Source organism: Cervus elaphus, chromosome 12, assembly GCF_910594005.1.
Source record: "Cervus elaphus chromosome 12, mCerEla1.1, whole genome shotgun sequence".
In the NCBI taxonomy this organism is placed as follows: domain Eukaryota; kingdom Metazoa; phylum Chordata; class Mammalia; order Artiodactyla; family Cervidae; genus Cervus; species Cervus elaphus.
The window spans coordinates 14848809-14875199 of record NC_057826.1 but is presented as its reverse complement, the minus strand read 5'-3'; the positions used below and the strand labels follow the sequence as shown (position 1 = coordinate 14875199).

General features: G+C 47.1%; 1 long non-coding RNA gene across 2 annotated transcripts in view; it reads right to left on the bottom strand.

The window, feature by feature from the left end:
• Window positions 1-2261: 2261 nt before the first annotated feature.
• Window positions 2262-26391, bottom strand: part of LOC122705898 — a 206243-nt gene continuing 182113 nt past the window's right edge. Inside the window, exons 6-7 of one of the 2 annotated variants that reach the window (XR_006344183.1) lie at window positions 7491-7555; window positions 2262-2609 (exon numbers count right to left, since the gene is read on the bottom strand). This is a non-coding gene — a long non-coding RNA (uncharacterized LOC122705898). Of the gene's footprint in view, window positions 2610-7490; window positions 7556-23214; window positions 23389-26391 lie in introns of those variants that run through there. The other variant, XR_006344180.1, reaches the window with a different exon arrangement.

Sequence of the window (26391 nt, the reverse complement as noted above, 5' to 3'; positions counted from 1 at the left end):
TCCCCAGGTGCACTTAAATGCCAGCTTTCTGGCAGGACATGACCCCTACCAGACCATCAGGCTGCTACATAAGGTACCAACCACCCCAGTTTGCCCAGGACCCATTTCGGCATTGAGAATCTATTTCCCAGGAAACCTTCCAGTCCTGGCCGAATGGGAACAGTGGTCACCCATTTTGGTGAGTGGCTATGGAAGTTCATTATAACCCACTCGGATTGGGGGGAGGGCACCTTGAACACACCATCCGGGGCTCATGGGGTTGGCTGAGAGCAGCTTAGAGGACCTCCCATGGCTGAAGGAGTTTCAAGCATCCTTCCAATCAGCTGTCTTCTAAAGCAGGGATCGGAGCAGTCCTGCCAGGGACACCTGGGGAGTCCACACACATTCTACCCTGATCTCTCGTCACTTTGAGGGGCAAGCAGTTCCCACCCACCCAGCCCCAGAACCAGGGGACCAGGCGTCCTGTTCCACAGCCTCACAGCCTTCCAAGGGAAGCAGCTACCGCTGGTTCTGCCTTTCCACACCCAGACACGGCTCCTTCTGAACTTCTGCCAGGATGTGCTAAGGTCACCCCAGGTGTGAGAGCTGGCTAAATCCCATCCGCTGCTCTCAGATACCTTCATGGAGAAAATGTCAGGGGTTCCAAGAGACTTCACAGACCAGCGACGTATGCCCCCTCCCTTTTTTGCCTATGGGGTCTTCAAGGCCAGAATCACTTGTCTGGCAACACTGGAATGATCCAAGGTGGCTGCTAGTGTCCTGTGCAGTCTCCGATCTGGGCAGATAAATGCACAGGCACCTCTGAGGGACCAGGGGTAAAATCCAGGCCTACTTAGCTGTTGGGGGCCATTCCTTGACATCTGCCTGGAGAGATGGGGGTCTGCTGTGTGGGAGCCTCCCCCAGCCTCGCTGTGTTGTGTGCTCAAGGAGGCAGGGAGCAGAGGGTCGCATCTCATCACCCCCGTTCTGTGTAGGGTGGTCACTGCTCGAGCATGAGGACCTGAGCTGTGAGCCGCCCCAGGGGCTAGTTCACAACTGGTCTTCACTGTCCATCTTTTCTAGAAAAAGCACCTCTGATGAACAGTGCAACAAGTGGTTTGTGGTGGGTGGGTGTTGCATGCACAGGGCAGCTTTGCCTTGCCAGAGCCCATGCGTCTGCCACTGTGCCAGCGTTAGAGCCCCCTTATAGGAAAAGGGGGGCCATGGTCCTGATGGCTTGGTGCCACTGAGGTGGCTGCTGCTTTTCCATTAAAAATCTCTCATGGCAACAGGAAATGTACAAGGAACGATGAGAAGTCTGTTCAGTGGGGAAGGCCGTGGTGTGTACTTGATGGATCCGTTGGCATTCAGAGAAGAAGTTTACGGGCCAGCTTCTTAGTTGGGAGCCTAGCCAGCTTTTGGGACCTCCCTGGGAAGTAGGGAGGAGGTTGGGGGGGGGGGTGACTTAGCGGAGGATGTGAAGTGAGGAGAGTTTAGGACACCCCATCCCCCCTAAACAGAACAAAACTGAAGTTTCCCCCCAAATCCACTGTTCCTGGAAAATCTGTAAAGAGGACATAGCCCTTCTCAGTTGTACTCTCATGATACAGGTCATTGAAATGAACCAAGAAATAAAATGGAAAAAAAAAATCCAACCACGGAGAAGGTGGTATTGGCTGGGTTTTGTTTGGTGCCCGTGTCCCCACTTCTCTCGAGATTCTAGACTGGCTTTGGCATATGTGAACCTTGATAAGGGCTCGCAGTTTTGGTACAGAGGAAGCTTCAGTGATTCCCCAGGGCACAATTTAAGAACCGACTAGGAAGACCAGAGCCGGATGTTGGGTGGGAGGCCATGGCAGGGCCGTAGAGGAGCCAGAGTCTGCACCTGCCCCCGGGTCAGGGGCCACCCTTCCCTCCAGACTCCCCCCATCCCCTCGAAGACAGAAGGCAGAGGGGGTCGTGGTGAGGGGACAGAGGCCTATGCCCATGGAAGAGCACCAAAGAAAAGCACTATGTGGAGATTGTTTTATTTTCTAATAAGGATAATGTGCCTGGAATGGCTTCTTAAGATGTATATATATTTTTAAAATGACGGTCCCGCATTGCATCACCCCCCTGTACGTACTCCCACCTCTGTACGTGTCCTCCCGAATGCCCTAGGAGTCTTCCCATCCTGGTCCCATGTATCTGGAATCGAATAAATAAGGAACGGCCTATCAAGAGAGTCTCTTAACACATTATCTTGGCTGGCGGGCTGTCCCCTGGACAGCACTGCCCGCAGGTCTCAGGCTGATGCTAGGAGAGGCCATCGGAAGAACCAACTCGGACTTAGGGTTCTCTGGGGGTTCAAATGGGCATAAAATGTGTGTTCAGCAGCAAGATTCAGGGATGTAAATTAAGCGGTCTGAAAATCCCTTCTACTACTTTTCAGGCTTTGAAACAATAAAAATGAGGCCCTTTATTATTTTCATTAGTGTCAGAAGCATCAGATATACGTGAACCAGACACAATCCATCGCCTTAGGACTTTGAAGTGCGTCTGTGTGTGTATGCACACAGCACAGACAGTGCAGAATGCCCTCGTGTTGTACCAGCACACACTCAGGTCCTGTGAGAGGCAGAAGGAAGGGCCTGAAAGAAATCAAGAAGACTCTATCAGGATGCTTTTTGTTGCAAGTAAAAACACCCCAGCTTATATGGGCTTACAGGACTCATTGCATTGGATAGATGTGAAATCTATAAATGGGGGCAGGCATCAGGTAGGGTTCGGTCCCGAGGTTCACAAAGTCAAAGGACTCTGGCTCTATGCCTCCGATTCTCTCGGTTCTGCCCTCTTCTGTCTGTATGCTTTGTCTTCAAACTAGCCTCTTTAATAGTAACAAGAAGACTGCCAGCTTTTTATTTTGCATCATAAGTAGAGAGGAAAAAAAAAATCTTCCTACAACCATGGAAAATATCTGGGCTTCATTCTGAATCCTGGTGAATTTTGTGCCTATCCTCACTGTGACCACCTTGGGGTGGGGGCCAGTCCCAGACATCAATCTAGCAGCCTCACAAAAAGAGTTGGTTTGAAAGTCTATGAGGCAACCAACCAACTATGATACCCACAGAACCCACATACCTAGACAGCTCAAGGTCTGATCAACTTTCAGTGGGCAGTCACGTTCCCTGAAGCTCTTGGAAGAGAGGAGACACATGGCAGTCTGAACTCAACACCTAGCAAGTCTTGAGCATGAAATAAGTATTCGTGGAAGTGAAAGTACCCAATGTGGATTATTTTCAGTAAATTCTCAATTTACCTACATTTGGTGCATGTATACATGTATGTATCCCCACGCCCCTCCCACACACCCAGCTGGTATTCATGCTACATTATACATTATATATATATATATATAATTATACATTATATAATGTCATAAAAAATTAGAAATTTTTATTGGACTATATTTTAAGATTTTCTGTACTTCGGTTTGCCTAGATAATTGTGATAGACTAGCTAATAGCTCATTTTTTTCATCCATTTCTTTATCTCTCTTCATTTGTCCTCCCAAATATCCCCACTTTGTGTTGGCAAAGGATTTGAAGCATCAAAGGGGGAAAAAAACATAACTGAGGGTCATTCATTCATTCAACAAATATTTACTGAGGGTCTGTTCTGTGCCAGACACTTTTCTGGGCAAAGAGACTCCACCAGTAAAGAGAAGAGGCATGATCTCTATCTTCATGATGCACACAGTCTAGTGGGAAGAAGAGAAAGACAATGAGCACAGAAAGTAACCAGGTCATATAGTTGGTTAGAATGTGCTAAGTTCCATGAGAGGAAAAGACAGGCTGTGGAGGGGAGGGGTGGATGGAACAAGAAAAGGAACTGGGGATGTCATTTTAGAAGGAGTGGTCAGGGCAGCCTCACTGAGAATGTTTCAATGAACAGTAAGTTGAAAGGTGAGGGTCACGTGGGCATCTGTAGGAAGAACTCGTCATAACTCTTCCTGCAGAAGCAGGGGGACTGGCACGTACAAAGGCCCTGAGGTAGGAGTATGCTGGTGTGCTCAGTGAACATCAGGAAAATGAGTGTGGTGGAAGGAACGGGAGGGGCCTGGGGGAGGGAGCACAAATCATCAGGGGGTTTGAGGCCACGGGAAGTGTGGCTTTCACTTTAAGTGGAAGATTTTGGTTAAAAAAGAGCTATGATCTCATCTCAATGGGAGCCTTTGGCTGATGTGTTGATGACAGGTCAGAGAAGGACAAGGATGGAAGCAGGAAGACCAATTAGGAGACCACAGGTGGGGTGACCACGGCTTAGACCAGGGTAGGGGAAGAGCAGGGGCTAAGAAGTGCTTGGGTCTTGGATCAGTTTTGAAGCCACCAGAATTTGGTGATAATGTTGGATATGGAGTGTGTAGGGGGAAAGGGGGACAAATGTGATTTCAGAGATTCCAGCCCCAACAACTAGAAACATAGTGTTGTCATCCAATGAGGTGAGAATACTCAGTGAAGGCAACTCTAGGGGCTGGCTGGGAGAATTAACTCTATTAATTTGAGAGGCTATTGACAATCCAGGAGCGACATCAAGAAGGTGCCAGGTGTGGGGTTGGCTAAATAGGGAAGAAAGAATGAGCCTCCCTAGAGAGCAGGTGTTAGCATGGACCATCTTCACCAGCCGTGAACTCTTTCTTTCATCTAGCTAACAGCCACCTTCGCTCTCTGCTGCTGCTGTTGCTAAGTCGCTTCAGTCATGTCCAACTCTGTGCGACCCCATAGACGGCAGCCCACCAGGCTCCCCCGTCCCTGCGATTCTCCAGGCAAGAACACTGGAGTGGGTTGCCATTTCCTTCTCCAATGCATGAAAGTGAAAAGTGAAAGTGAAGTCGCTCAGTCGTGTCTGACTCTTAGCGACCCCACGGACTGCAGCCTACCAGGCTCCTCCGTCCATGGGATTTTCCAGGCAAGAGTACTGGAGTGGGGTGCCATTGCCTTCTCCACCTTCGCTCTCTACCTAGCCTCAAAGGCAGTAGAGTAGAATTCACCTTAGAAACACAGATTTGGGGGAGCAGAAGGGGCTTAGTAATTACCATTTTATACCCCTACTTGACAGTTGTGAGAAATGAGCCTAAATTATAATCTCACCCTTGAGTCTCAAAAACTGTGGGGTGATGGACTGCTTGACTTGACTTAGACTCAGTTCAGTTCAGTTCAGTCGCTCAGTCGCATCCGACTCTTTGCTACCCCATGAACCGCAGCACGCCTGGCCTCCCTGTCCATCACCAACTGCCGGAATCTACCCAAACCCATGTCCATTGAGTTGGTGATGCCATCCAACCATCTCATCCTGTGTCATCCCCTTCTCCTCTGGCCCTCAATCTTTCCCAGCATCAGGGTCTTACCAATGAGTCAGCTCTTTGCATCAGGTGGCCAGAATATTTGGGTTTCAGCTTCAACATTTAGACTAGAAGTTCGCAAATGGGGCCAATTTTGCCCCCAAGGGTATACCTGGCAATATCTGGAGACATCTTTTGTAGCCACACTGGGGGCGCTACTGGTATCTCGGGTGCAAGCCAGGGATGCTGCTGGACATCACACATTGCACAGGCCAGGCCCACAACAAAGGACAATCTGACCCCAAATGTCAAGAGTCCTGAGGTTGAGAAACCCTGATTTACATATATTCTGGGCATTATCAGGGAAAAAAATAACCGTATGGTTGCAAGGAACAGAATTTGGAGGTGTCAACTGTCATTCCCAAGCTCTTCCCACTCCAAGATGCCACCTCTCCCTCACCTGGTCTTGCTCTGGCCCTGACAGGTCTGTCCGGGGCAAGCATCCCACACTCTATGTGAACTGTTCCTACTCAGACTCAATCTAGAGGTGCGAGGAAAGAGGGCTTTAGTTCTGCAGTTTCTGCAGTCAGGCCGATCTGGTTGCCATTTATATGCAAACATTTTGGGGGGAAGAAAGATAGCACCTATGGCTTCATGTCTGGAAGCAGAGGGGAGCCTTTGTAGTAGACCATGTGCTCCCTGTTTAAGGATGTTAAGAATGAGAACGTAGGTGCCTCCACCTTCTCTTCCTCTTGGCCCCACATGACCCTCCCCATGACTGTCCTTACATATTTGGCTCTGTTTGTGGGCTTTCTCTCATCATTTCCTTCCCTGGCCTGGGATGGGCTGGGAACCTGGGCATAGCCATTCAAAGTCCCATGTCTTATGGTTTGGAAACCAAGTCTTCTCTACAAGAGGAAGGGTTAAGAGTCTCTAGAGACCTTTTTCCAACTTATTTTTTCCAGGAAGTTCTGCAACCATTTCCCCACTTCTCAGCCCCAGTCCTTGGCTCATCGGTGCAAAGACCCCCTTGGCAGCTGTCACAGCCAAAGCCAAGGCACTGTGGCTCTCACTCAGCTACTGAAGAGTCTCTCTCCACCTCCCCTATGGAGAACATGGACCACAAGGGCCTCCCATCCCCTCCTCCCACAGACGCACATGACAAGCCCTACAGTCAAGTTTGGAGCAAGGCTGAGCCAGGGTCTGACATAAAGGAGAGAAGATTCCAGAGCAACACACAGGCCACACAGACTACACTGGGCTCCACTCTCAAGACTCGTTAAATTACATGTTCCAAATAAAGACACAATACTACATTCAATGCCTATTCTTTGGTCACTTCCAAAGAAACAACAGTCCAGCCACCACAAATAATTAAAAAGTGACATTAGTCTTACCCTTGGCATACCCTTACCACCAGCAGGATGTTAAATGATCAACGCACAGCAAAACTTCATCAGAAACCTTTTTTCACCTCTCTCTCTCCTAGGTAGCACCTGCTGTGGGAAGTCTTTCTTGTGTACTCTGTCCCAGCCCAGCTCCCCCTAACTCAACCTTTGGGTGCCCCTTCTCAGCTGTCCCGTCCCTGATTCAGCTCTTTGTTACCTAGATCATCTCAGCCTCTCCAGTCTCTTTCCACTTTCCTGCTCAAGCTAAAGAGGAGCTAGAAGCTGATCCAACAAGCAAAGTCTCTCCTTGAGCAGAGGGCATGGGCAGAGTGCAGTGGAGGAAGACTGAAAACCTCACCATGTCATATACTTCATTTTGCCTCGGATGCAAATTCACTTCACCACCAAAGAACAGATGCTACCTGGAATCCAAGAGAGCTGACCCCTTAAGCTGCCCTGAGGTTCCACTGTATACCCTGTGGTTCCACAGACCCAGGAAGTGCCCTTCCAAGGACCCACCTCCAGACTCAAAGGGCAGTGGCTGTTTTAGGGGAACACCCAGAAGGCAAATCTTTTCTGATCCAGGATGTACCATCTTTTCTTAGTGAGGCCTGACAAATTCTAGTGACTTTGCCCCCCTCTCTTTACCCATTCATTCATCACCTGGCATAGGACTAGATTTTGGGGTATGGTGGGGACCCCTGGTTTAGCAGAGAAGATAGACATCAAACTAGTGGTTTATGAGGGCATCTTATCCAGGAGACTTTCAGCAGCATATGAGCATGTGTAACAGGGCAACCAACCTGGTCTTTGGAGGAGCAGGGTTTGTATAAGTAACCATCCTTCAGGAGCAGGTAGAGGCTGAGACCTATAGGACAGGAGGAAGCCAGGTGAGGTTGGGGAGAGCATTTCTGGGAGAGAGACATATACAGAGAGAGGTTGATATGCTCTGGGCTTGCCCAAGAAACTGGAAGAAGACCATTTGATTGGTTGGTTGGTTGGTTTAGTCATTGAGTCATGTCCAACTCTTGAGACCCCATGGACTGTCAGGCTCTTCTGCCCATGGGATTCCTCCAGGCAAGAATACTGGAGTGGGTTGCCATTTCCTTCTCCAGGGAATCTTCCCAACCCAGGAATCGAACCTGAGTCTCCTGCCTTTCAGGCAGATTCTTTACCCACTGAGCTATAAGGGATTGATTGGTTAGTCAGTGGCAAAGGGGCAGAAGAGAGAAGGCTGGAAATCAGGGGCCAGACTGAACGTGGCGCAGTCAGCCTAGTTGAGGACACTGCTGTCTGTCCCAGAACAAATGGGAAAGTCTGGCAGTGTTCCAAGCAGAGAAGGGCCATAGTCAGATCTGTCTCTCCCATCTACAGGTCAAGCTTTCCGTCCTCCATGGACCGGTTATGGACGTGAAGCACAGGCTTTGGATTCAGACTGGCCTAGGCTCGGAAGTCCCTGCTCTGCTCTTACTGGTAGTGTGGCCACAGCTAGGCACCTCCCCTCCCTTTCCATCTGCACAATGGAGCTTACCATACCCTGTAAAGATGCTAACAGGTTACTTGTTCGTGGGACCCCAGCTGCATCCCAGGGAATTACACACATATTATCCTGTTTGTTCCTCATGATGGGTATTTGACGTGAAGGCTGCTGTTTTCATGTTATGAGTAACTAAAGCTCAGAAAGGTTCGTCAACTCACATAAGGTCATGGAGCTCAGAGTGGAATGCAAGTCTGTATTGAGTTAGAGCCTTCTCTTGTGGCTCAGCTGGTAAAAAATCCACCTGCAATGCGGGAGACCTGGGTTCGATTCCTGGGTTGGGAATATCCCCTGGAGAAGGGAAAGGCTACCCACTCCAGTATTCTGGCCTGGAGAATTCCATGGACTGTGTAGTCCATGGGGTCGAAAAGGGTTGGACACGACTGAGCGACTTTCACTTTCACTTTCACTTTTCACTGTTCAGTTCAGTTCAGTTCAACCGCTCAGTCATGTCCGACTCTGTGACCCCATGAACCACAGCACTCCAAGCCTCCCTGTCCATCACCAACTCCCAGAGTCCACCCAAACCCATGTCCATTGAGTCGGTGATGCCATCCAACCATCCCATCCTCTATCATCCCCTTCTCCTCCCACCTTCAATCTTTCCCAGCATCAGGGTTTTTTCCAATGAGTCAGCTCTTTGCATCAGGTGGCCAAAGTATAGGAGTTTCAGCTTCAGCATCAGTCCTTCCAATGAACACTCAGGAGTGATTTCCTTTAGGATGGACTAGTTGGAGCTCCTTGCAGTCCAAGGGACTCTCAAGAGTCCTTTTCACTTTTTTCTTCTCACTGTATTTAGTTCAATTAAAATCTCTCCTCTTCACCACCACACCATATTTCAGACTAATTATTTAAGGGCCAGACACAGAGCAGGCCCTCAGTAAGTGTCCTTTCCCCATCTCTCCCACATTAGGGAGCCACAAGACCTCACAGAAGCCACGTGAACCACAGATGTCTGCTCCCTCCCCTGCCAGGGCCAGCTTGCTGCCCATCCAGGTCAGCTCACTAATATTCAATATTTCCAGCTGGACAGGGAGGCTTCTTCTGTGCCATGCAGCTCACATGTACGACTGCAGTGGGGCCTCTGGAGGGGGCCTTGCTATGCCAGTTAAGTGACTTTGCCCAAAAATCATGTCCCTTGTAGGTCACTGAGCCGGGGTGATGCTGCTGGCTTTCAGGCCGCATTGTGTGTGTGTGAACCTGTGTTAGTTGCTCAGTCATGTCTGACTCTTTTTGACCCCATGGACTGTAGCCCTCCAGACTCCTCTTTTTATAGAATTCTCCAGGCAAGAATACTGAGTGGGTAGCCATTCCCTTCCCTAGGGGATCTTTCTGACCCAGGGATCAAACCCAGGTCTTCTGCTTTGCAGGCAGATTCTTTACCATCTGAGCCACCAGGGAAACCACACCACTAGTGACAAAATTCCAGGAATTTCATACCTTGTTCTTTTCCACTTGGCTTTGAAAACATTCAGCCTAGCCTCATAGGCCAATATTGTAGGGATATTTCTATCATCATCCTAAAGGTCCCTGGATGGAAGGGGTAGACTCATTTATCAGAGGAAAAGCCTTGGTTATATGTTATCAGAGGTCAGAGCTTAGACAGAAGGGATCTTATGTCCCCAAATTAAACACAGAGTATCTGAGGGTATCCTGGGAGGTGGAGGTGGACAGCGATGCGATGCCTGGTGTGTGGTTGGTTCTGTCTAAGGTCACTTTCCTGTTCGCAGGTCTCCTGCAGTGTGGACATGGGGAGGGGGTGCCAGTGTCTGGCACGGAGGAGGAGGTGGGTGGTCCCTGCCTGGCCCTACATCCTATGTCCTCTGCATCCTATGATGCAAGTAATCCCCTGCTCCACACCGCCATCACTACAGGAGGGTGGGGTGGGGGAGGGGAGTAAACAGGAGACAAGTAGAGGAAAGTGACCTGGGACAGATGTGAAAAGTACTGCCCCCCACCACCAAAAAAAAAAAAAAGAATTTGACTCAGAGGAAATGTTCCTGGAAGGAGACAAAGCTCCCCCAGCTTCCTCTGGAAATTGCTTTGTTTAAAATGCAAAGTGCAGATGTGTTTAGATGACATCTCAACATCCATCACCCTATGCAAATACCGACCCTGGGGAAGAGGAGCCCCTGTAAGTCACTCAGATCCCCTAATCGAGTGCACGCGGTGACGGCAGGCTGAGGGGGCAGCACAGGGGTGCGTGACAGCTTGCCACCCAGGAGAGGGGCTCGATCAGGTGCACGGGGAGCAGGGGCTCAGCCCTGGTGTGCGAGGGGTGGGTGAGTGGGTCCACGTCTGTGGCCAGCAGTGGGGATGAGCTAAGTCAGCGCACGTGCACACACACACACACACACACACAGACACACACCCCTGCCCCGGGCTAGCTGCTCTTGGATGGGGTTATAGGGTGTGGGATGCTGCTGCAGGCGATTGAAGGGCAAGCTCTAAACAAGGAGATGCCAGGCTCAGGGACAGGGAATTAAATCCTTCTTGGGGAGTGGAGAGGAAGCCCTGTGCCTGATCACTCTGTCCCAGGAAAACTGGGGAAACTGAATGCCCGATTGGAGGTGGGGTGGGGCTCTTCAACCCAAGCCCACCATCTGTTATCTCAACCAGTGGTCTTCTAAGTGATGCTCCAGATTCAGCTTGTATAACTTCAAGGACAAAAACTTACCATCCTGGTAGGATTAGCAGAAAAAATCCCAGATGCTCAGTTAAATTTGAATTTCAGACAAATAAGGAATGATTTCTAGCATAGCATGCATGCATGCTAGGTTGTGTCCGACTCCTTGTGACTCTATGGACTGTAGCCTACCAGGCTCCTCTATCCATAAAATTTCCATGGGCTGCAAACACTGAAATACAGAATGACCTCTGTAACACTGCCCTTGATAAAATGCACCTATCATGACATGCTTTAGATATATTGTTAAAGTGAGGTGAGTTGCCATTTCCTCCTCCAGGGGATCTTCCCGACCCAGAACCCACATCTCGTACCTCTCCTGCGTTGGCAGGCTGATTCTTTACCATTGAGCGACCGGGGAGACACAGCATGTCCCAAATACTGCATGAGATTTTTGTTGTTTATCTGAAATGCAAATTTAACTGGGTGTCCTGTATTTTCATTTGTTAAATCTGGCAACCCTACACCGTAGACAATCCATGTCATTTCTGCACACATCTAATCACAAAGTTATGGGTTGAACTCAGCTCTGCCTTCATTTTCATTTCAGCCCCATCCTGGTTCTGCCTTCTGGACCATTTGCAACAACTTTGCTTCCTTCCCTTGATCTTCCACAGGTTCCCCCTACCTCCCACCACTGATACATGTCCTGCATACCCAATCCCATCTTAGCTTCTGCCTGTGGTCCTCAACCTTGGGGAAACCACTCAGGCTTGCTGTTAGCTCCACTCCAAACACACGTTCATTTCTCTACTCAACAACTATTTGTTGAGTTCCTGCTGTGTTTGATACATGGGTAGACATTAAGGAGCCAGTAGTAAACAAGGTAAGTATGGTCTCCGCTTCACTGGTCCTTCCATACTACTTGGGTTAGACAGGTTTTCTGAAAAAGAAGCAGCAGCAGTTAATAAAGTGAGTATAAGTGTGAGGGATAGAAAGGAATAAAGGAGCTGAGATGGAGAGTTATGGGATGGGGAGGAAAGTTACTCCAGGTGGGAATATTGGGGAGAGTCACTCTGAAGAGATGATATTTAAGCCAGGCTTTGAAAGATGAGAAAACGTTAACCACACAGAGTGAGGGGCAGTGTGTTCTAAACAGTAAAAACAGCATGCGCAAAGGTCCTGGGGTGAGACTGCATCTCAGAATGGGGCTTAATGTTAGACAACTCTGTCATTGATCAGAATTTTTATTTTATGTTTTAGTTTATATTTTTCATTTTTCTTCATTAGATATTCCGATTTCCAGTATTATTAAGGCTGGCCCCAAGTCAGTTTCAACCTTTAGCCAGGTAACCTCAGCTCCTGATTCACTAAGAAGATGGAGTCAATGCAGCTTCCTTTTGTCACCAAGTTTCTCTTTATGGTCACACACCAATTTCTTCCTTTTCTTTGTTTACCAACTGATAGCTCAGTTGGTAAAGAATCTGCCTGCAATGCAGGAGACCCCGGTTCCATTCCTGGGTGGGGAAGATCCACTGGAGAAGGGATAGTTTACCCACTCCAGTATTCTTGGACTTCCCTGGTGGCTCAGCTGGTAAAGAATCTGCCTGCAATGAGGGAGACCTGGATTCAATCGCGGGGTTGGGAAGATCCCTTGGAGAAGGGAAAGGCTACCCACTCCAGTATTCTGGCCTGGAGAATTCCATGGATTGTATGGTCCACAGGGTTGCAAAGAGTCGGACACGACTGAGTGACTTTCACTTTTGTTCTTGAAATAAGATGAGTTCTGACTTCCCTCCACAGTCAGCCCTTCCCCTAGCCCCTTTGGGGCCTTTGCTTCATCAGTTATTTCCTCTGTCTTGTACCTTCAACCTTGCCCATTCCACTGGCTCCTCCTCTTACACCTTCAAACTAGCTCAAATTTGATAGCTCCACTTCCAGCTGTCATTTTCATCTCTGTGTTCTCAGCCGTTTTGTTCTGAAGATATTGACACCTTCATCTTTCCTTCTCCTTTCTCTCTTCCCCCACGCCTTCTGTCTTCCACCATCTCCCACCCAACAGCCTCCGCTCCCTGAAAGGTTGTCAGTGCTGCCTCTCCCAAACTTTCCAAACGTGTGGTCCTTCTCCCTGCCTCTGCACAGGCCTGTGTTCTCTTGCCTGGGACTTCCTAGTTATTTCCTGGCCTGAATGCAAGGTCCTTTGAAGTCAGGGACTTGTCTTACTTATGTTTTACCACCCAAAGCCCCAAGCACATTACTTTGCCCAGAGGAATTGCTCCGGACATATTTACAAGCTGAATTCAATTGAGGTGTCTCCTGGAGCACTCCTGGGAGCCAATGTGGGAGAATTTCCTCTGGGGCAAATGCAAGAGGGCTCCCCTCAGGGGCAGAATGAGGAGGTTGAGTTGGAGATGGGGATGGGGAGAGCGAGGGAAGGAAGGGGTAACAGGCAGAGGGTGCCAACTTTTACAAGAGGATGATAAATGATAACAGCGCTGGGAGCAAAACCAAACATCTTTCATGCTGTCAGAGCAATGAAGCCAGCACATTCCAAGACGCAGGCACCAGGCAATGCCTCGCTTTCAGAAGAGGCGCAGGCTCTCAGTTCCCTTCTGCTCAGAGTCAACAGCCCAACTCATCTTCTTTGGGGTGTCTTCTGAAACTGGGGGAGATGGGTACCCTGGAGTTGGTGAGGAGGGAAGTCAACCCGAGCCAGCTGTCCTTCTCAATGTCCCCTTCCTGGGCAGTAGTAGTCTCATGTGACCCTATTGCTCCCTTCCATGCCTGGATGGTGCTAGTGGTAAAGAACACACCTGCCTACGCAGGAGACATAAGAGACGTGGGTTCGATCCTTGGGTCAGGTAGATCCTCTGGAGAAGGGCATGGCAACCCACTCCAGTATTCTTGCCTGGAGAATCCCGTGGACAGAGGAGCCTGATGGGCTACAGTCCATGGGGTCATAAAGAGCCGGATGCGACTGGAGCAACTTAACACACACACACACACACACACACACACACACACACACACATACATACATGCCTGGGGTGAACCAGATGGTGTTGACTTCCATCAATGTTGCAGGGCATTTGTCCCACCCTCTTTTATAGAGCAACTAAAATATTAAAGATACTCCAAGAATAAGCAAACTGAAATACACCTGCCGTATTTCAGTAAATCACCTGGGGTGATGAGAAGATCCCAGAGACTTAACTGTCCAGTGTTGTCTTCCTTCGACCATTGTAGAGTGTGAAGTGGAAGAAGCCATGCTCTGAGAGTCGGAGAAACCTGCCTGAATTTGGGGCCTGACTTTGCCATGGAAACGTTATTTAACCTCTCTGGGTCTTGATTACCTAACCCCTTAACTTGTTGGGTTGAGTAAATGAACTCTAAACCACCTTGCATTTTTTTTATTCTGTTATTCCTTGTGCAATTCAGCAATGGATATCTGTGATTTTCTCAACCTTTTTCTCTCTTTATGATAAGAGCATCCCACTTCACCCTTCCCTTTCCACATGGTCCTGGCAAGGCTGTAGATCATACTTCCCCAACAGGCGATGGGGCCAGGAGCCGAGCTCAGCCAATCAGTCTCTGAGGCAGGGTCACCAGATGGCAGCCCCCCTAAAGGACCTGCCCTCAATCCAGCTACCCAGTTGCCCAGTTGCTGTCCTTCCTAAGGTCAGATTCCCCATCACCTCAGTTCTTTACTGTCCAATAAAATCCCTTTTTTTCTCCAGGGTCACCGTCTAGCGCTTACAATCAGTAACCTTGATGATAAATTGTTAGAATCTTGAATCAGAAAGTGACTGGAGATGACACAGATTGAATTGTCAAGAAAGCTGCCTCTTGCGTGGGGAGAATTTTAACAGAGAAAGAGGTAGTAATCTTGCTAAACTTTACCGTCTGCTCCTGGGAGTAAAGGGCATACGTCTAGCAATTATGAATCCTTAGGAGAATTCTGAGAAAACTCTGAGGTCCCTTGAGAGAATGTCATATATGCCAGTGACTCCAGGCATTTAACACCAAGGGAATTCCTCCAAGCCTGAGCCCAGAGGTGGGTGCACCTGTGACCTGAATGATGCTTCCAGCCAGCAGGCAAGGCCAGGTGAGTCAGCAGTTCATATAACTTCAGGAACTGCCGTTGATCCAACACTGTCCAATAGCATTTAACAAAGAAGGAGGTATTGAGTGCCCTCCATGGGCTCATAGAGCTGGTCTGGGCATAAGAAACCTTTCACAAGTGTGTTATTGAATGTCTGAAACCTTGAGTAGCTGGAAAGAAAAGAACTTGAACAAGAGTGGAGGTCAGAAGCTTCATCTTTGCTAAAAAGATCTGAGTATGAAGATGATGAAGGGAGGTCACCTGTGCACCTAGGGAGCAGACCTGGAAAAGAAACAGAGTTTTGGACTTTAGTCCCTCCCTTCTAGGACCATGTTTCTCAAAGCATGAATATGGAATGTCTTCCGGTGGCTTATGGATATTTAAATTTTTTTTATTTTAAAATTTTGTTTTGATTTATTTCAATGTGTATTAGAGAAAATATCACTAACCTGCCCAAATATGATCTACATATATTTTGCCTCAGACAGTCAGTTCAGTCACTCAGTCATGTCCTACTCTTTGCAACCCCATGGACCGCAGCACAACAGGCTTCCCTGTCCATCACCAACTCCTGGAGCTTGCTCAAACTCATGTCCATTGAGTCAATGATGCCATCCAACCATCTCATCCTCTGTCGTCCTCTTTTCCTCCCGCCTTCAATCTTTCCCGGCATCAGGGTCCTTTCCAATGAGTCAGTTCTTCGCATCAGGTGGCCAAAGTATTGGGTTTTGGCTTCAGCATCAGTCCTTCCAATGAATACTCAGGATTGATCTTCTTTAGGATGGACTGGTTGGATCTCCTTGCAGTCCAAGGGACTCTCTAGAGCCTTCTCCAACACCACAGTTCAAAAGCATCAATTTTTTGGTGCTCAGCTTTCTTTATAGTCCAACCCTCACATCTATACATGACTTACTAGAAAAATCATAGCTTTGACTAGATGGACCTTTGTTGGCAAAGTAATGTCTCTGCTTTTTAATATGCTGTCTAGGTTGGTCATAACTTTTCTTCCAAGGAGCAAGTGTCTTTTAATTTCATGCAGTTACCATCTGCAGTGATTTTGGAGCCCAAAAAAATAAAGTCTGCCACTGTTTCCACTGTCTCCCTAATTGCCATGAACTGGTAGGACCTGATGCCATGATCTTAGTTTTCTGAATATTTTACTTAGGAAGAGGCTAAAGTAGGTACATAAGGCTAAAAAAGTGAGGTGATTTGAATAATGATACTAAGTATGTAATAATACAAGTGGGATATGAATTTGGTGACCTTTGTGAAAGGGCAGTTAGAATAATGAAGTTGGGCAGCCCTTCTGTAAGAGAAGCTCTGAGCTGCCCCCCACTTCCCACCCTGCCCCTGCACTACCTCCAGGCCACACCGTTCCTCCTCTGCCTGGCTGGCTGAGGAAGCTGTCTTGAGTATCTGAGATCCTCCAGGCATGGGCGAGGCTTCATTCACCTCGGACTCTCAATGTCCATTGCATGGCTGGCAGATAGGAAGCACTGACAGACTGAATGATAGTTTTATGCCCTGCCTTGTTCTAAAATACAATCTAAGCAGTCAACACAGAGTGGACTTGTGCAGAATCAAAGCATGACACAAATCCTAGCCTTTCTTTCACAATATACTTATGCTGTCCAACTGGTCAACCACACACCACTCGTTAGGTTAAAACCAAGCCTTTCTGTCTATTGTCATCCATCCCATTGCTACTGCCCAGGTCAGGCCACCAAAATATCTGTTCGCTGCTATCTCCTATTTGTTGTCCCTATCTCCAGTCTTACCCCATATACGCCATTTTTTTTTTTTTTTACCCAGCAACGAATGGATTCTTTCCAAAATGCAGCACCAGACCCTGATGGCTTCCTGCTGCTCCTTTCAATGTGTCTCAGAGAAAATATCACTAATCTGCCCAAATATGATCTACAGATATTTTGCTTAGGAAGAGGCTAAAGTAGGTACATAAGGTTAAAAACTGAGGTGATTTGAATAAAGATATTAAGTATGTAACAATATAAGTGGGATAACAATATAATGGGTTAGTGCCTAGAGTTTTTCAGGCAAGAGTACTGGAGTGGGTTGCCATTTCTTTCTCCAGGGGATCTTCCCGACCCGGGGATCAAACCCAGGTCTCCCACATTGCAGGCAGACGCTTTACCCTCTGAGCCACCAGGGAAGGCCAAGGTATTAAGTATGTAGCAATGTAAGTGGGATATGAATTTGGGGATGAATCAATAGTCCTCAGAATGGAAGACAAACCTTATCATGACCTTGCCTCTGCCTACTTTTCCAATATCATCTCTTACTAATTGCATTCCTTACCCCTCACCAGCCACATTTTATTTTTCTCTGAAAGCATCTTGTGTCTATACCTTTGCACATACCAATCCCTCTGCTCGAAATGCCCTTCCTTTCTTCTTCTTCCTCTTTCCTCCTTAATCCTCAGGATCCACTGAAGCTTCATCTCTTTTCAGAAGGCAGCCCAGGACATCCCTGGTGGTCCAGTGGTTGACAGTCTGCCTGCCAATGAGGGGACATGGGTTTGATCCCTGGTCCAGGAAGATTCCACACGCCACGGGGCAACTAAGCCAGTGCCCTTCAACTACTGAGCCAATACCCTAGAGCCTGCAAGCTGCAACTACTGAAGCCTGTTCTCTGCAGACCATGCTCTGCAACAAGAAGAAGCCCCGTCAATGAGAAGCCCATGCACAGCAACTAGCAAGTAGCCCTGAATCGCTGCAACTAGAGAAAGCCGGTGCACAGAAGCAAACACCCAGCGCAGTCAAAAATAAAATAAACAAATAAAAATTTTAAAAAAGAGAAGACAGCCCAGACTTCTCTGTCTAAATTTTGTGTTTCCACAGCAACTGCATTTACTTATCATAGTACTTACAATAATGAGCCCCAGTTTTTGTTTACTTGTCTATCTGCCTCATAAATCTGTAAGGTCTTTGAAGGCAGGGTCATGGCTTATTCACCTTTGTATCTCCAGAATCCAACCCAATGATGGACTGAGAATAGGCCCTCAGCAAATATTTGACAACTGAGTAGCTGATGGCCACAAGCCTGGGGAAGCTCATGACTAATGAGCTTGGAACCATGGAGCCTCTTAAACTCATTAATGCTATTCCCCAAATATTTCTATCTTTCCACTTGCTCAGCAGACAGCAGCATTGCACTCCTCGGCCTGCCCTGTGCCGCAGCCCGCCCCCCTCACATAGTAGGGACCATGTGATTTTTCTGGTTAATGAGTTACAAGCAGGATTACCAAGCATCACTTTTAGGCTGAAGCGTTTAATGCCAGAACTCTCCCTCCCTCTACTTTGAAAACCTGCAATGATCCAGATGGTGGCTCCTCCATCAGTCAGAACCCTAGAGCACCGACAACGTTGAGTAGAGCCTCCTGCCGACCTGTGATTAGCATGCAGAGTAAGTGAGAAGAACCCTTTGTTACAGTAAGTTTCTGACCTTTTTTTTAAAAACCAGTATAACCCATCACAACTAACACACCCATGTAGCCCCTAGGGCTCGAAGGACTTTAAGCTATATTCTATCCTTTTGTCCTCATTCTGGGCCAGTTCACTGCCCATGTTGACCACAGTCTAACCAGCCCTATCTTGCCCAGAAACTAGGAGGAAGGAAGAAAGGAAGAGAGGGAGGGAGGAAGCAAAGCCATCATTACCATTAACCAGGAGTCCAGCCGAACAGCCACTTTGGAGACATGGCTTCAAGAAGTGTGAAGTCCGTGGTGAGTTCACTGCCGTGAAGACAGACCCATCCACCGTCAGCTATGGTTGGACACCAGCTGACCTGATTTTTTACTTCCTGTTCTAGCCTCTGAGTCCTTGGGTCCTGGTGTGGGTCCTGTGCTTCCCTGGCAGCGTGGGGTATGTGTACCATACAAAACCATACATGTTCCAGGCCTTCTCTCATACCCATTACTCTTTATTAAGTCTAATTAGAATGCCAATGAATAATATTATTCTAATACACCATGTAATGATTAAGAATAATGGTGATTTCCACTTTTCTTTCCCCTTTCCTCCCCCACCTTCCTTTCCTCTCCTCCCACAGAAAAGCAATGTTTGATTCTTTCTGATTTTTTTGCTTGACTTTATTTTTCCACTGGGGCCTGGAAGAGTGCTGGCTGGGTAACGATGACAGTGGTCATCTCATTCTGGCACTTCTGTCACTGGATTCTCACTGCCCGTTACAGAACATGGCATCAGATGTTGCCAATAGAGATGAAGACAGCACAGAGAGGAGAGCAATCTTGATGGAGTGGACACATTGGGAGGGTGCTCTTGTGGATATTTGCTCACTTTGTCATGGCAACTATGCAGGGTAAATGATATTACAATATCATGGCAAGACTGTCCAAGCTGGGCAATATTGGACATGCAAGATGGGTATGCTGCTGCTGCTGCTGCTAAGTCACTTCAGTCGCGTCCGACTCTGTGCAACCCCATAGGAGGCAGCCCACCAGGCTCCCCCATCCCTGGGAGTCTCCAGGCAAGAACACTGGAGTGGGTTGCCATTTCCTTCTCCAACGCAGGAAAGTGACAAGTGAAAGTGAAGTCGCTCAGTTGTGTCCGACTCTTAGCGACCCCAGGGACTGCAGCCCACCAGGTTCCTCCGTCCATGGGATTTTCCAGGCAAGAGTACTGGAGTGGGATGCCATTGCCTTCTCCAAGATGGGTATGGGAGGTAAAAATAAAGGACAGAAAAAGGAGAATAGAGCTGAATTGCTCTCCCTAGCCCCTCTCCCCACCAACAGCCTCACACATACACATACTCACAGGACATTACCAAGTGTAGAAAGCTCTTCCATCCAAGACCTGATCACCTGTTTGCACAGGCTTGCCAAGATTTGCCAGGTGGAAGTGGCGAACTTGATATGTGGGAATTAAAGCTCCACTTCCTCAAATAGATAGCCTCCTGTCTTCACAATGTCCATCCTGAATCCAGCCTTGAAATGGAAGGATCCTGAAAGTCCGCTGTTAATCTAAGATGCACCTCCTCAGTGGGGGGTTACGAGCATGGACTCTAGAATCAGGAGGATCTGGGCAAATCTCTTAGCTTCTTTGAGCCTCGGTTTTCCCATATATGAGAATGGGAATTATCATGCTTACCTCATCAAACTGATGATTCATATAGAGTGACTAGAACATAGTAGGCACTTAATAAAATATTAACTATAGATAAACTGAGTCTTCATTCATATGTGTTACTTTAGATCTTAGAAAATAGTTTCATTGGGTATAGATATTAGGTTGACATTTTGAAGATAGTATCAACACTGTCTTCTAGTTTTCAATATTGCTATTGATAAGTGACCCATTGCCTAACTGTTATTCCTTTGTAAGTAATCTGTCTTTTCTCTCTGGCTACTTTTAAAATCCCTTTTTCTTTAATGTTATGCTATTTCACTGTGATGTATTTGGAATGAATGTCTTTTAATTTATTGTGCTCAGAATCTGTTGAACATCCAGGATGTGAGATTGATGTCTCTCAACAACTCTGAGAAATCCTCAGGTTGTGTCTCTTTCAAGCACTGGCTCTTCTCCATTCTCCTTCTCTTCTTCTGGGACCACAGACAGGGGTATCCTAGATCGCACACCACCGTCCATGCCTTTAACATCTTTCATATTTTACATATCTTTGCCTCTTTGAACTAAATTCTGGAAAATGTTTGAATCTCTATCTTTCACATTTATTAGTATTTCTTCTTTCCAGCTGTGTCTAATCTTCTGTTTGACCTTTCCCTTGAGACTCAAAGTTTAATTATTATATGTACAAATCACAATCTACTGATATCATCATTTTATCAGTTCAAAGGAATTGTAGAAACTTTACTCCTCCTCTATCGTTATATAATTGCTCTAAATATTTGCTTATGGCTCAGACTGACACGACTTAGTAGCAGCAGCAGCTGGTAAAGAGTCCACCTGCAATGTGGGAGACCTGGGTTTGATCCCTGGCTTGGGAAGATCCCCTGGAGAAGGGAAAGGCTACCCACTCCAATATTCTGGCCTAGAGAATTCCATGGACTGTATAGTCCATGGGGTCACAAAGAGTAGGACATGACTGAGCGACTTTCACCTTCACACACATTTAAAGCCATATCAGACTGTGTTTTTTTGCTTCAACTGTCAAATGTAATTTAGGAAAATCTGTTGTACCAATATTTACCCAAATCTCTGCTTACTGTATTCTCTCTCTCGTCCTCATGTTTCAGAGTTCCTTCTTTTACTCTTTATGTTTAAAGAAATTCCCTTAGCCATTCTTTTAAGGCTATCTCTAATGGCAACGACTTACCCCAATTTTCCTTCGTCTTGGAATGTCTTGACTTCCTCCTTTTCCCGTGAAGGATTTTTTTTTTCCCCTGAATGTGGGATTCTTGACTGATGGTGCTTTTGTGTGAGCACTTGAAAGTTGTTGGGCCACCTCCTTCTTGACCCATGCTTTCTAATGAAAAACCTGCTGCTATTTAAATTATTTTTTCCCTGTGTAAGTTACGTGTCATTTCTCTTGCTGCTTTCCAGATATTTTTCTTTGTTTTTAGTTTTCAAAAGTTTGACTATTTTGTGTGTTGGTGTGACTTTCTTTAGGTTCGTCCTGTTTGTGATCTGCTTAACTTCTGAACCTCTCGATTTATGTCTCTTGTCAAATTTGGTGAGTTTTCATCATGATTTCTTTTCAACCACACCCTTCTTCTCTCCTTCCAGAATTCTGATGACACAAATGTTAGCTGTTTTGTTAGGTGCATGGACCTCAGTAGTTGTGGACCACAGGCTTAGTTGCTTAATTGCATGTGGAATCTACCCGGACCAGGGATCCATGTCCCCTTCATTGGCAGGTGGATTTTCAACCACTGGACCACCAGGAAAGTCCTGTTGTTTTATTTTCAAGTTTACTGATTCTTTCATCTGCACACTCTACTCTGTTACTGAACCCATCCACTGGGTTTTGGTTTTGTTTTCTTTTTTTGTTTTTGGTTATTGTACTTTTCAGTTCTAAAATCTCGACTTGTTTTTATTTATATCTTCTATTACTTTTCTGAGACTTCTTTTTTCTTTCATTTTTTCCAAGCATGCTTGTTGCTTATTGAAACATTTTAATGTTAGGTGCTTTAAAAATCTTTGTTAACTAATTCTAACATCTCTGTCATCTTGATGTTGGCATCTATTGCTTGTCTTTTTCTTTTCAGTTTGAGATCTTCCTGAATCTTGGTATGATACCTTTTCATTAAGACCTGGTATTATATTATGAAACTCTGGATCTTATTTAAACTGTCTCTTTCAGCTGCATTTTTTTTCTGACATCACTTCAGCAGGGGATGAGGCGGGTACAGCCTTGTACTGCCAGATGGGGACAGAAGACAGGGTTTCTTATTACTCCTGGGTGAGGGTGGTTCCTCCTGGCTGGGAGGAGTAGGAGTGGCTCATTATTGCTCTCCACATGGACTCCACTGACACCCCAGAGTGAGGGAGGGGCTTCATTACTGACTGATAGGGGAAAAGGTCCCAGCTCCCTACATGGCCTTTCCTGACACTATCCTGAAGCGGGGTTTGGGAGCCTCATCACAGCCTGGCAAGGATGGACATCTAGGTTTGCACTTGGCCTTTGCTGCTGGGAGAGGGGGTGTGGACTCAGTTTTCCTATGGTATTTGGCTAGAATATTAGTTACCAACTAAAAGTTTTTTGTCTTGCCTTTCTGGATCCTTTGGATGGGAAGAGAGGGCTTTTGTAGGAGCTTTTAAAATGCTGTGCTTATTGGTGTCCGCAGGTCGCCAGCTTCTTCAGCTTCCTTTTGGGAGGTTATGAGACAAAACGAAAACACAGAGAATGCACCATAATGTTGTGCTTTGGGCCTCAACATCCTTACCTGGTCTACCATCTTCTCTTCACCTTTCAGAGCATTTTAATGATTGTTTTACATGGAATGTCCAGGGTTTCTAGTTTTACGCAGTGGAAGTAATAGGGGGAAGTATGCCTATTCCAGCTCCCCAGAAGCAGAAATCCTATTGTATGACTTTTAAAATTAGAAAAAACAGTGAGTGTATATGGGTGTGTGTGTTTGGGAGCATTAAGATGCAGGCACATCAAGGCTCACCACCGGTCTTGTGGTTAGGGGCCAGGCACTATACTGGTACCACCACTGGGGCAGAACAAAATAAGGGACAACTCCGCCTCATGGAGCTCACCCTGGAGAGGTGAAGCCAGCACGTAGGTAAGTAAGTACAAGACCGATTATACTTGCTGTGATGGAAATAGACCCCAGGAAAGAGTCTGGTCAAATCCTCCTGGTGCCTGGCTTCACAGAGGAGAAGATGCTAGAGCTGAGTCCACTGGAACTCCAGGCCCATCTCTAGGAAAGACCCACTCTTGGCAGGTCAAGGTGGGGGCATCAAATTCCTGGGAGTGAGGAGCAGGTGAGCACTGAAAAAATTAAAGAAATATAGAGAATATAAAGAAAGCTGAGCACTGAAGAATTGATGCTTTTGAACTGTGGTGGTGGAGAAGACTCTTGAGAGTCCCTTGGACTGCAAGGAGATCCAACCAGTCCATCCTAAAGGAAATCAGTCCTGAGTATTCATTGGAAGGACTGATGCTGAAATTGAAACTCCAATACTTTGGCCACCTGATTCGAAGAACTGACTCATTGGAAAAGACCCTGATGCTGGGAAAGATTGAAGGCAGGAGAAAGGGATGGCAGAGGATGAGATGCTTGGATGGCATCACCGACTCAATGGACATGAGTTTGAGTAAGCTCCAGGAGCTGGCGATGGACAGGGAGGCCTGGTGTGCTGCAGTCCATGGGGTCTCAGAGAGTCGGACATGACTGAGCAACTCAACTGAACTGAACTGAACTGAGGAGCAGGTGAGAGCATCTGCAGCAAAATAGTTTATAGCAGCACATTAAATTTTAATGTGCATGTGAATCACCAGGGTATCTTGTTAAAATGCAGATTCTGGTTCAGTAGATCTGGGACAGGATCTAAGATTCTACATTTCTAACAAGCTCCCTAGTGATGCCCATGGTGCTACCAGTCCACGAACCACACTTTTAGTAACAAGAGTACAGTATAGACTTTGGAGTCAAAGTGTTCAAATTCTGGCCCTGGCACCAACGAAAGAGGCAAGGCAGTTAAACTCCCCTCAGTTCAGTTCAGTTCTGTTGCTCAGCCATGTCCGACTCTTTGCGACCCCATGGACTGCAGCACACCAGGCGTCTCTGTCCATCACCAACTCCCGGAGCTTGCTCAAACTCATGTCCATTGAGTCAGTGATGCCATCCAACCAGCTCGTCCTCTGTCATCCCCTTCTCCACCTGCCTTCAATCTTTCCCAGCATCAGGGTCTTTACCAATGAGTCAGTTCTGCATTTATAAAATGAAGATAGCAGTAGTTCCTGCCCTATAGGGCTACATTGAGGACTGAAGAGGGGATGTATGAACAGTGTCCGGTATGTAGTCAGCACGCAGTGAAGTAGCGAGTACCAGGCTCATTTCTCTGCGGTTCTCCAGCTGCCCTGCCCACCCCCCGGCCCTGATCACTGGTTGCACAAGGCTACTGGGGCTGTATGGGCCTGGTGATGGCACGTGTAGGGTTAAGGCTTGGGCTCTTGCCCAGAGACAAATGTTTTGTGTTGAGGAGTTGCTGCTGGGAAGGAAAAGGAGGGGGGAAAGAAGGCCCCTTTTTTATTATTCTGAGGTGCATTTTAATTTGCACAAGCGACGTTGTGTCTGTGATGGATGGCACAGAGGGAAAAATTACAGCCCAGGAAACCCAGCAAAGGGGGAAAAAAATAAAAGAGATCTAGCAAGGATTAAAAACAGCGCATTGTGATACTGCATGCTGATCAGGGGCTGGGGGCTGGGGAGGCCCGGGAGGGGGTGCCTGGGGTGGACGGTGCCAGGCAGAGCCAGCCTTGGACGGGAAGTTTGGTTTTCTTGCCTCTGGCTTCCTCTTTTTGCATTTGATTCTCCGCTCCCCGGCGTCACCACCATCTCCGGGTCACCCAGCTGGGAACTTTTAGGGCAGCCTCTTTGATCTTTTCTCCCATTAACAAAACACAGACACTTCCCTGGTGGCCCAGTGGTTAAGAATCTGCCTGCCAATGCAGGCCACACAGGTTCGATCCCTGGTCCAGGATGATCCCACATGCCGCAGGGCAACTAAATCAACGCACCACAACCATTGTGCCCACAAACGATAACTACTAAGCTGGGGTGTCTAGAGCCTGTGCTCTGCAACAAGAGATGCCACCACAGTGAGAAGCCCATGCACCGCAACAAAGAGTAACGTAACCCTTGATGTCTGCAACTAGAGAAAGCCCGCGCACAGCAGTGAAGACCCAGCGACGCCAAAAATTAACTAATTAATTTTTAAAAAGTAAGTCCCAAACCACTACTCCTAACATCCTCAAATACAAACAGGAAAACCCGGCAGGAACTTTGGCACGCTTTCTCTTCTGGGGTCGTTGGACATCATAGCAACACACAAGGGCAGAACCAGAGCAGCCAAGAATTAGGGATCTAAATAAGACAGCTCATGTCCTAATTTCTCAGAGTAGATCACTGATGGCCACACGGAAAGGAGTTATAGACATCCTTCTCCTTGGCAACTGTTAGCTCAGAGCATGGTTCTGGAGTGGGATTCAGACCTGGGTTTGCAATTTGACTTTTCTACTTAACAGTTGTGTGACCTTGGGCAAGTTACTTAACCGCTCTGTGTTTCTGTTTCTTTTACACTAGAATAGGGATAAAATAGTACCTGTCTCACTATCTTGCAAAAACTAATGGGAAGATCAAATAAAATAGTGAGATTCTACCTTGGAAAAAAAAAATATTGGCAAGCAAGATTCACAGGGGTGAACAGAGTTAGGAAGGGCAGTGATTCTGGCAACAAAACTGGCTGACCCCAATGCAGACAGGAAGCCTCCACATTCATCTTCAAGACTCTCAGGGAGAAGACCTCGAAATATGCCTGATCCAAGAGTTGATCTACTTCTATCCTCAGTTCAGGGCAGTTTCCTCTTAACAAGTCCTTGGAGGTGGAGGGGGGCGGGTAGCTGGCCATTGTCTTCCAATGTCCCCAGCTGAACTAAGGGAGGCTGCCCACCCTCTTTCCTTTTAGGAGTGACATTCAAGCAAATCTAAAGCTTCTCTATGCAAGACACCCACTCCACAGCCTGCCACCTCTTAGCCACAGCTGGGCAGGAAAACAGCAGTGATGTTTCTCATAGGCAGCTCACTAAATGTTGATGATGCAGGAGTAAGAACACCTTAGATGTTGTCAGGGACCCTCATGGGACACTTCTACAAACAGCAGCTCTCTTCCAGAGCTAGACACCTCTCACTTCCTCACTCACTTATCAATAATCCATAGAATCAATAATTGTTGACTACTTTTTTGTGCCAGTTTTAAGTATCATATATAT